The sequence below is a fragment of the Procambarus clarkii genome, chromosome 64 (assembly GCF_040958095.1).
Source record: "Procambarus clarkii isolate CNS0578487 chromosome 64, FALCON_Pclarkii_2.0, whole genome shotgun sequence".
NCBI classification, from domain to species: Eukaryota; Metazoa; Arthropoda; class Malacostraca; order Decapoda; family Cambaridae; genus Procambarus; species Procambarus clarkii.
In genome coordinates, this window is record NC_091213.1 from 17,839,607 (window position 1) to 17,851,929 (window position 12,323).

Genomic DNA, 12,323 nt, shown 5'->3' on the forward strand with positions numbered 1-12,323 from the left:
AAGGCTGCGGGAAATGCACCCTACGACACTGGAAGACAGAAGAGTAAGGGGGGACATGATCACAACCTACAAAATCTTGGGGGGAATCGACAGGGTAAACAAGGAAAAACTATGCAACACTGGCGGGACGCGAACAAGGGGACACAGGTGTAAACTGAGTACCCACATGAGCCACAGGGACGTAAGAAGCAACTTTTTCAGTGTCAGAGTAGTTAACGGATGGAATGCATTAAGCAGTGATGTGGTGGAGGCTGACTCCATACACAGTTTTAAATGTAGATATGATAGAGCCCATTAGGCTCAGGAACCTGTACACTAGTTGATTGATCTGTTGAGAGGCGGGACGAAAGAGTCAAAGCTCAACCCCTGCAAGCACAAATAGGTGAGTACAAAATAGGTGAGTACACACAGAAATTCAGAACTTTGTATACCACATATGTTAGGCCAATCGTGGAGTATGCTGCCCCAGCATGGAGTCCATATCTAGTCAAGGATAAGACCAAACTGGAAAAGTTTCAAAGGTTTGCCACTAGACTAGTACCCGAGCTGAGAGGTATGAGCTACGAGGAGAGACTACGGGAATTAAACCTCACTCCACTGGAAGACAGAAGAGTTACGGGGGACATGATCACCACATTCAAGATTCTCAAGGGAATTGATAGGGTAGATATTGACAGTCTATTTAACACAAGGGGCACACGCACTAGGGGACAAAGGTGGAAACTGAGTGCCCAGAGATATTAGAAAAAACTTTTTTAGTGTCAGAGTGGTTGACAAATGGAATGCATTAGGATGTGATGTGGTGGAGGCTGACATAGTTTCAAGTGTAGATATGATAGAGCCCAATAGGCTCGGGAACATGTACACCTGTTGATTGACGGTTGAGAGGCGGGACCAAAGAGCCAGAGCTCAACCCCCGCAAGCACAATTAGGTGAGTGCAATTAGGTGAGTACACACACACACACACACACACACATACACACACACACACCCTACGACATAGTTTCAAGTGTAGATATGATAGAGCCCAATAGGCTCAGGAACCTGTACACCTGTTGATTGACGGTTGAGAGGCGGGACCAAAGAGCCAGAGATCAACCCCCGCAAGCACAACTAGGTGAGTACAACTAGGTGAGTACACACATGGCAGAAGACCCAGTCAAGAGTACGAAAACAACAACATGACAGTTAACACTATAATTGAGAGAGCAGCCTCTGCTTCCTGTAGAAATAGATACCACCTGCTCATCATGAGGGACTTCAATCACGGAAGGATTGATTGGGAGAACAAGGAACCGCATGGAGGCGAGGATACGTGGAGTGCCAAAATACTGGAGGTGGTGACTAGAAACTTCTTAACCCAGCATGTCAGAGAACCCACAAGGATGAGAGGAAATGATGAACCAGCGAGACTCGACCTGGTCTTCACCCTGAACGACTCAAGAGAAATCGGTTTTGAGGACCCAGTAGGAATGAGCGACCACAGTGTACTGGTGTTTGAGTACCTGATTGAAGAAGGGTTATTGAACTCGAGGAGGGATACCGAAACCAAAAGGTTAGCATACCGAAAGTCAAACAATGAGGAGATAAGAATATTCCTAACAGATATAGCATGGGAAACAGAGCTCAGGGAAAAGACGGCCCAAGATATGATGGATTACATCACGCAAAAATGCAAGGACGCAGCAAACAAGTTTGTCCCAGTCCAAAAGGAAAACAGTGAAATGAAGATGAGAAACCCATGATTTAATCAGAGATGTGGGCTAGCTAAGCAGCAAAGTAAAAGGGCATGGAGAAACTATAGGAATAACAGGACACTGGAGAGCAGAGAAAGATACCAGAGTGCCAGGAATGAATATGTCAGGATGAGAAGAGAGGCAGAAAGACAATACGAAAATGACATCGCAAGCAAGGCAAAGACAGCCTAAATTGCTGCATAGCCACATCAGGAGAAAAACAACAGTAAAGGAACAGGTTATGAAATTAAGGATAGGGGCAGAAGGATTCACTACAAACGACAAGGAAGTGTGTGAGGAACTGAATAAGAAATTCCAAGAGGTCTTCACCTTAGAACAAGGAGAAATCCCAGAGATAAGAGAGGGAATAGCTAACCAGGAACCACTGGAGGAGTTTGAGATTACCAGCGGGGAAGTAAGGAAGTGTTTACTAGAGTTGGATGTGACAAAGGCTATAGGCCCAGATGGAATCTCTCCTTGGATACTAAAGGAAGGAGCAGAAGAACTGTGCCTTCCACTCTCCATAGTGTATAACAAATCACTGGCAATAGGGGAACTGCCAGAAATTTGGAAAGCAGCTAACGTAGTCCCGATATACAAGAAAGGGGATAGACAGGAGACACTGAATGACAGGCCAGTGTCCCTAACCTGCATACCATGCAAGCTGATGGAGAAGATTGTGCGAAGAAAGCTAGTGGAGCACCTGGAGCGAAAGAACTTTGTAACACAGCACCAACATGGGTTCAGGGATTGCAGGTCCTGCCTGACAGGGTTACTTGAATTCTATGACCAGGCAACAAAAATAAGGCAAGAAAGAGAAGGGTGGGCAGACTGTATATTTTTGGATTGTCAGAAAGCCTTTGATACAGTGCCACACAAGAGGCTAGTGAAAAAGTTGGAGATGCAGGCTGGAGTGAAAGGGAAGGAACTCCGTTGGATACAGGAGTACCTAAGCAACAGGAGACAACGAGTCAGTGTGAGGGGTGAGGTCTCAGATTGGCGAGACGTTACGAGCGGAGTCCCGCAGGGGTCAGTCCTTGGACCTATACCGTTTCTGATATACGTAAATGATCTCCCAGAGGGTATAGAATCGTTTCTCTCAATGTTTCCCTATGATGCAAAAATTATGAGGAGGATTGAAACTGAGGACGATAGTAGGAGGCTACAAGATGACCTAGACAGACTGAATGAATGGTCCAACAAATGGCTGTTGAAGTTCAACCCGAGTAAATGCAAAGTAATGAAACTAGGCAGTGGAAATAGGAGGCCAGACACAGAATACAAAATATGAGGTGAAGTACTTAATGAAACAAACAGAGAGAAAGATCTAGGAGTTGATATCACACCAAACCTGTCTCCTGAAGCCCACATAAAAAGAATAACGTCTGCGGCATATGCGAGGCCGGCTAACATCAGAGCAGCGTTCAGGAACCTGTGTAAGGAATCATTCAGAATCTTGTACACCACATCATCTTGTATCACCGTGGATACTAAATGAGGCAGCGCAGGCCCTCAGCATGCCTCTCGCAATGATCTTTAATGAGTCACTTATGTTGGAAGAATTGCCCAGTTGCTGGAAGAAGACAAATGTCGTACCGATTTTCATGAAAGGTGATAGGGAGGAGGCACTTAACTATAGACCTGTATAACTGACAAGCATCCCATGTAAAATACTTGAAAGAATAATTAGGCTACAATTGGTTGCACACCTGGAGAACGTTAGGTTTGTGAACAAACATCAACATGGGTTCTGGAAAGGGAAATCGTGCGTAAGTAACCTTTTGGAATTCTATGATAAAATAATGAGGATAAGACAGGACAGAGATGGTTGGGCAGACTGCATATTTCTGGACTGCCAAAAAGCCTTTGATACAGTACCGCACATGAGACTGCTGTTCAAACTCGAGAGGCAGGCCGGGGTGGGAGGAAAGGCCCTAGCATAGATAAGGAACTACCTAACAAGAAGGAGCCAAAAGAGTTACGGTAAGGGAAGAGAAGTCGGACTGGCGAACAGTAACGAGTGGACTACCTCAAGGATCGGTGCTGAGACCAATTCTATTTCTAATATATGTTAACGACATGTTTACAGGAGTAGAGTCTTACATGTCGATGTTTGCGGATGACGCAAAGTTGACGAAAAGAGTTGTGACAGATGAGGATTGCAGGATCCTCCAAGAGGATCTGAACAGGTTGCAGAGATGGTTATCTTGATATGATTTCGAGGCTTTAGTGTCCCCGCAGCCCGGTCCTCGACCAGGCCTCCACCCCCAGGAAGCAGCCCATGACCCAGGTACCTATTTTACTGCTAGGTAACAGGGGCATAGGGTGAAAGAAACTCTGCCCATTGTTTCTCGCTGGCGCCTGGGATCGAACCCAGGACCACAGGATCACATGTCCAGGGTACTGTCCGCTCGGCCGACCGGCTACCCCCAGTCAGAGAAACTGGGTCAGAGAAATGGCTACTGGAGTTCAACACGAGCAAATGTAAAATTACGGAAATGGAACTAGGTGATAGGAGACCAAAGGGACAGTACACAATGAAGGGGAACTGCCTACCTGTGATGACGCGAGAAAGAGACCTGGGCGTGGACGTAACACCTAATCTATCTCCTGAAACACATATAAATAGGATAACGACAGCAGCGTACTCTACAGTGGCAAAAGTTAGAACATCGCTCAGAAACCTAAGTAAGGAGGCATTTAGGGCGATTTACACTGCCTACGTGAGGCCTGTCTTAGAGTATGCCGCCTCATCATGGAGTCCACATCTGAAGAAGCATGTAAGGAAACTGGAAAAGGTTCAGAGGTTTGCAACGAGACTCGTCCCAGAGTTACGAGGGATTGGGTATGAGGAGCGCCTGAAGGAACTGTGCTTTACGACACTAGAAAAAAAAGGGGGAGAGGGGAGATGATAGGAACGTGTAAAATACTCAGGGGGATTGCCAGAGTGGACAGAGACGAAATGTTCACGTGGAAGAGTAACAGAACGAGGAGATATGGGTGGAAGCTGGAAACTCAGATGAGTCACAGACATGTTAGGAAGTTTTCTTTAAGCATGAGAGTAGTGGAAAAATGGAATGCACTTAAGGAATAGGTTGTGGAAGCAAACACAATTCATAATTTTAATATTAGGTATGATAGGAAAATAGGACCGGAGTCATTGCTGTAAACATTCGATGCTCGAAAGGCGGGATCCAAGCGTCAATGCTCGATCCTGCAGACACAAATAGGTGAGTACAAATAGGTGAGTACACACACACACACACACACACACACACACACACACACACACACACACACACACACACACACACACACACTCTTACACATCCACATACACATACACATACACATACACACACACACACACACACACACACACACACACACACACACACACACGCGCAGGAAGCACGCCGTAACAGCTGTCTAACTCCCAGGTACTTATTTACTGCTAAGTAACAGGGGCATCAGGGTGAAAGAAACTCTGCCCATCTATTTCCTCCGGCACCGGGAATCGAACTCCAGTCCACAGGACTGCGTATCTAGAGTGCTGTTCACTCAGCCACCAGCGCCTGTGTGTGTACTTACTTAGTTGCTCTTGCTGGGGTTGAGCTTTGGCTCATTGGTCCCGCCTCTTAACTGTCAAGCAAGCGATGAACAGATTCCTGAGCCTATTGGACCTATAAAATCTATATTTTAACTGAGTGTTTGTGTGTGTGTGTGTGTGTGTGTGTGTGTGTGTGTGTGTGTGTGTGTGTGTGTGTGTGTGTGTGTGTGTGTGTGTGTGTGTGTGTGTGTGTGTGTGTGTACTCACCTATATGTGCTTGCAGGATCGAGCATTGACTCTTGGATCCCGCCGAGGGATCGTGGGGATCGGGGGAGTGTGTGTGTGTGTGTGTGTGTGTGTGTGTGTGTGTGTGTGTGTGTGTGTGTGTGTGTGTGTGTGTGTGTGTGTGTGTGTGTGTGTGTGCGTACTCACCTATTTGAGCTTGCAGGGGGTTGAGCTCTGGCTCTCTGGTCCCACCTCTCAACCGTCAATCAACAGGTGTACAGGTTCCTGAGCCTATTGGGCTCTATCATATCTACACTTGAAACTGTGTATGGAGTCAGCCTCCACCACATCACTTCCTAGTGCATTCCATTTGTCAACCACTCTGGCACTAAAAAAGTCTTTCTAATATCTCTGTGGCTCATTTGGGCACTCAGTTCCCATCTGTGTCTCCTAGTGCGTGTGCCCCTTGTGTTAAATAGCTTGTCTTTATCTACCCCTATCAATTTATTTAGAATCTTGAATGTGAAGATCATGTCCCCCATAACTCTTCTGTCTTCCAGTGAAGTGAGATTCAATTCCCGTAGTCTCTCTTCGTAGCTCATGCCTCTCAGTTCGGGTACTAATCTGGTGGCAAACCTTTGAACCTTTTCCAGTTTAGTTTTATCCTTGACTAGATATGGACTCCATGCTGGGGCTGCATACTCCAGGATTTGCCTGACATATGTGGTATACAAAGTTTTGAATAAATCCTTACATAAATTTCTGTATGCCGTTCTTATGTTGGCCAGCCTGTTATATGTCGCTGATGTTATCCTCTTGATATGGGCTGCAGGGACAGGTCTGGCGTGATATCAACCCCCAAGTAATTTTCTCTCTCTGACTCTTGAAAAATTTCATCTCGCAGATGATACCTTGTTTGTAGCCTCCGGCTCCCTACACCTATCTTCATTACTTTACATTTGTTTGGGTTAAACTTTAACAACCATTTGTTCGACCATTCCTTCAGCTTGTCTAGGTCTTCATGAAGCCTCAAGCAGTCTTCCTGTCTTAATTCTTCTCATAATTCTGGTATCGTCAGCAAACTTTGAGAGAAATGAGTCTATACCCTCCGGGAGATCATTTACATATATTAGAAACAAGATAGGACCGAGTACAGAACCCTGTGGGACTCCACTGGTGACTTCACGCCAATCTGAGGTCTCACCCCTCGCCGTAACTCTCTGCTTACTATTGTTTTAGTCCTCGCTTATCTACTGGAGTACCATACCAGCTACACCTGCCAGTCTCTCCAGCTTGTGTACCAGCCTCTTATGCGGTACTGTGTCAAAAGCTTTGTGACATTCCAAGAAAATGCAGTCCGCCCAGCCCTCTCTTGCTTAATCTTTGTCACCTGGTCGTAGAATTCTATTAAGCCAGTCAGGCAAAATTTACCATCCCTGAACCCATGTTGGCGATTTGTCACGAAGTCCCTTCTCTCCAGATGTATTACCAGGTTTTTTCTCACGATCTTCTCCATCACCTTGCATGGTATGTAAGTCATGGACACTGACCTATAGCTCAGTGCCTCTTGCCTGTCGCCCTTTTTGTATATTGGGACCACAGTTAGCCGTCTTCCATATTTCTGGTAGGTCTCCCGTCTCCAGTGACCTACTATACACTATAACATGTGGCAAGCAAAGTGCCTCTGCATACTCTTTCCGCATCCATGGCGAGATCCAGTCTGGACCAACAGCCTTTCTAACATCCAGATCCAGCAGGTGTCTCTTGACTTCCTCTCTCGTAATTTCGAACCCTTCCAAGGCCGCCTGGTTTACTTCCCCTTTCTCCTAGCACAGTGACCTCACCTTGTTCTATTGTGAAGACCTCCTGGAACCTCTTGTTGAGTTCTTCACACACCTGTTTGTCATTCTCTGTATACCTGCCCTCGCCTGTTCTCAGTTTCACTACCTGTTCTTTCACTGTTGTTTTCCTCCTGATGTGACTGGAGTAGCTTTGGTTCGGTCTTGGTTTTGTTTGCTATATCATTTTCAAAATGTTTCTCTGCTTCCTATTATACTTCTCATCCTATTATACTTATTCCTGGTTCTCTGGTATCTCTCTCTGCTTTCTGGTATTCTGTTATTCCGAAAGTTCCTCCACGCCCTTTTGTTCAGTTTCTTTGCTTCCATAAATGCCCTATTATTTCATGGATTCTTCTTTTGCTTCTCGGATTTTTCCCTTTTTGCCGGTATGTACCTGTTTACTTCCTCCTGACACTTTTGGGCGACATAGTCCATCATATCTTGTACAGACTTAGCTCTGAGGTCTGTGTCCCAAGGTATTTCTCTTAGGAAACTTCTCATCTCCTCATAATTTTCCTTCCTGTATGCCAGCCTTTTGTTTCCTAGTTTTTTTTTGTGGAGATAATTCCTAGCTCTACCAGGTATTCAAAGTTCAATACACTGTGCTCACTCATTCCCAAGGGTGCTTCCATCTTAACTTCCCTTATATCCCACTCATTTAGGGTAAATATCAGATCAAGCATGGCTGGTTCATCTCCTCTCATTCTTGTTGGGTCCTTGATGTGCTGGCTTAGAAAGTTTCTCATTCCCACTTCCAGCAGCTTAGCTCTCCATGTTTCTGGTCCTCCATGTGAATCTCTGTTCTCCCAATCTATCTTCCGGTGGGTGAAGTCTACCATGATTAGTAGTCCAGATTCCATTCATGCTAGCAACAGAAGTTGCTCTATTATGTTAATGGTGGCCATGTTGTTTCTATCACATTCCTGTCTGGGTCTTCTGTCATTTGGTGGTGGATTATTTATGACTAACGACTATAATTTTTTGTACTCCAGCTGTTATGGTACCTCTTATGTAGTCACTGAAACCTTCACAGCCCTGAATAACTATCACCTCAAAATCCCAGCCTTTTCTTACGAGCAGAGCGGTGTGCTGTACTCACATAATTGTACTTACCTAAATGTGCTTGTGGGGGGCGGGGGTTGAGCTCAGGCTGTTTGGTCCCGCCTCTTAACTGTCAATCAACAGGTAATATATGTGTGTGTGTTTGTTTACTAGTTGTGTTTACTAGTTGTGTTTTTGCGGGGGTTGAGCTTTGCTCTTTCGGCCCGCCTCTCAACTGTCAATCAACTGTTTACTAACTACTTTTTTTTTTTTTTTTTTTTCACACCACACACACACACCCCAGGAAGCAGCCCGTGACAGCTGACTAACTCCCAGGTACCTATTTACTGCTAGGTAACAGGGGCACTTAGGGTGAAAGAAACTTTGCCCATTTGTTTCTGCCTCGTGCGGGAATCGAACCCGCGCCACAGAATTACGAGTCCTGCGCGCTATGTGTGTGTGTGTGTGTGTGTGTGTGTGTGTGTGTGTGTGTGTGTGTGTGTGTGTGTGTGTGTGTGTGTGTGTGTGTGTGGGTGTGTGTGCAGATGTGCTTGGTATGTGTTTGCTTACATGTATAAGTGGTTGGTGTGTGTGTGTGTGTGCTCACTTATTTGTGCTTGCAGGATCAAGCTTTGACTCTTGGATCCCGCCTTTCCAGCCATCGGTTGTTTACAGCAATGACTCCTGTCCCATTTCCCTATCATACCTAATTTTAAAAGTATGAATAGAGTTTGCTTCCACAACCTGTTCCCCAAGTGCATTCCATTTTTCCACTATTCTCACGCTAAAAGAAAGCTTCCTAACATCTCTGTGACTCATCTGAGTTTCCAGTTTCCACTCATGTCCCCTCGTTCTGTTATTATTACGTGTGAACATTTCATCTATTTCCACTTTGTCAATTCCCCTGAGCATTTTATATGTTCCTATCATATCTCCTTCTTTCCCTTCTTTTCTATAGTGTCGTAAGGTTCAGTTCCCTCAGAAGCTCTTTATATCCAATCCCTCGTAACTCTGGGACAAGCCTCGTCGCAAACCTCAGAACCTTTTCCAGTTTCCTAATATGCTTCTTCAGATGTGGATTCCATGATGAGGCGGCATACTCTAAGACTGGTCTCACGTAGGCAGTGTAAAGCGCCCTAAAAGCCTCCTCATTTAGGTTTCTGAATGAAGTTCTGCGTGTAATGTGTGTGTGTGCGTGTGTGTTTGGTCTCTTGGGTACGAGTGTGTATTTCAGCCCGTGTATTTATGTATGCAATCTGTGTGCTTTTAAATGGTGTACTTTTTGCCTTTTTAGAACGGGTGTCCATGTGTGCTCATGTATTTATAAATGCATTCTAAGTGAGATTTTGTTTTGTGTAAACAGGGATTTTTTTCAGAATTGTTGAGGTGCGCTGCATTGCTATTTTACTTAACTGTGGATGTATTTAGTTACTACAACCAATGTTTACATTACTAGTGGACTGAAGCGATATGTCCTACTCAGCTGCGAATCTATTTTTTATATTTTTTTCAATTGTTTTGCTACAATCAATTATAGGAAGTCTGTCTGTCTCATATGTTCTCTTGTATTTGAGTCTCCCTGTGTTGCGTTGCTCAGTTCTTTCATTTTCCGATAACCAAATCGGTTATATTTCTCTGTAAACTTTCAATTTCTTTTGTCAGTCTTATTTATTTTTGTCGTAACCTCATGATGGTATTTTGCAGTATCCTCATGACCTAATGCAATAAATTTTCCTCGGGCTGTAATTTTCATTAACCCTTTGAGAACCCTTTTTATAACTCAATGTCACGACCATGCATCAATTTATATACTTCATTCATGTCCTCTAATGCATCGCCTTCATAGAAATTGTAAATTGGGTTATCTTAACCGTCTTTCATAGAGGAGGCACTTAATAGTCAAGCTTATCTTTGTCATTTCTTTTGTAATCTCCCAAGATAATTTTCATCCATACAATAGTACGGGTATGGCAACTAAGCTGCATAATACAATCCGGGTCTCGCGAGGGTAGGATGAAAGACTATCCTAAAGGTAATATGTGTGAAATTCTTTATCGGCCTTAATTTTTTTTCTGTAATGAAATCATTTTATCAGTTTTAAATATTTTGTTCATCTTTATTGAATGAGTTATTAAAAGATCATTTGTAAAATGAATAATTATGTTCTTGTTTTAATTCTGCTAATAAAGCTTAATCACTCCAGTATCACGAGTATTGGAGGGTTTAGTGTCTCACCTTCCTCACCAGTCTCTCGTGTGCAGCAGATTTTTATATTTTACTAGCTGTACCCGGCTATGCGTTGTTGTGGCTCAGCAACGCATGTGTGTTGCTGAGCCACAGCAACCTTCCTCCTGTCTCCCAGTCGTCCCCACCTTTCCCCTGTCCCCCGTCACCTCGTCCTCCCAAACATTTCTCACCCCCCATCCCCTCGTCTTCTCAACCATTCCCTACTCCCCCGTCCCCTTATCCTCCCCATCATTCTCCATTCCCCTGTCCTCTCGTCACCACCATCCCCAACTCCCCCGTCCCTTCATCCTTCCCACCATTACCCCTTCTCCAGTCCTCTCTTCATCCTCACCATCCCCCCACTCCCGTCCCCTCGTCCTCCCCACCATTCCCCACTCCCTCATCCTATGCATTCCCAAATGATGTGATGTTTCCATCAGAAAATTGGGAACATCAAATGATCTGATATTCCCATCACTGAAATATAAGAAAAACTGTTTAAAACCCGAAATGAAAGACATACAAAAAAATGGACTATACTCACAAAATGAACGGTATGGTAAACAACACAGCTCAATTTCAACACAATGTAACACAAAATAAAAAAAATGAAATGAAAATATATCAAAATCTATCAAAATTCTATTTATCAATGAAATTGAAAACATTGAAATGGAATTGTAACATATTTAGTATAGCACGTATTGCTCTTACATGTAACAGATGGCGCTATTTAAAAAAAAAACATGTTTTTGCCTGTCACAGGTGTGGAATCTATATAGTAGGTATATAAAAACATGCGCATATTCGAATGGAAAGTTGTGTTAAAATTTCAAGGCAATCGGTGAAGAACTTTCGGAGATTTCAATGTGTGTTGCTCTTGCGTCCAACAGATATTGCTGTTTTTCAAAAAAGCATGTTTTTTTTCCTGCCATAGGTAAGGCATGCATATAGTAGGAATATAAAAACACACACCTATTCGAATGCAACGTTGTGTCAAAATTTCAAAGAAACTGGTAAAGAGGTTTCGAATATTTTCCTCACATGAAAAACACATGAAAAAAAGATGTTTTCCTAATAAAGCATGTATTTTTCCCATCACAGACCTGACACTTATATAGTATGAATATAAAAACCTGCTCGGAGGGGAGTCGAACGTTGTGTGAAAATTTCAAAGCCATTCGATGAAGAACTTTCGGAAATAAGCGGTTTTGAAAAAACGAACAATTAAATTTTTATTTATAGATTAGCTGTAGCCGGCCACGCGATGCTGTGGCTCAGCATTCACAGCAACCTTCCCCTGTCCCCATGTCTTCCCCACCATTCCCCCTTCCCCGATCCCCTCGTCCTCCCAACCAATCCCCACTCTACCGTCCCCTCATCCTCCCCACCATTCCCCCATCCCTTTGCCTTCACCATTCCCCACTCCCCTGTCTCCTCGTTCTCCCCACCATACCCAACTCCCCCGTCCCCTTGTCCGCCCCCCGTTTCCCCCCCCCCCTCCATCCTGTCATCCTCCCCACCATTCTCCACTTCCCTGTTCCCTTGTCTTCCCCACTATCCTTTTTTTTTTTTTTTTTTTTTTTTTTTTTGAGATATATACAAGAGTTGTTACATTCTTGTACAGCCACTAGTACGCGTAGCGTTTCGGGCAAGTCCTTAATCCTATGGTCCCTGGAATACGATCCCCTGCCGCGAAGAAT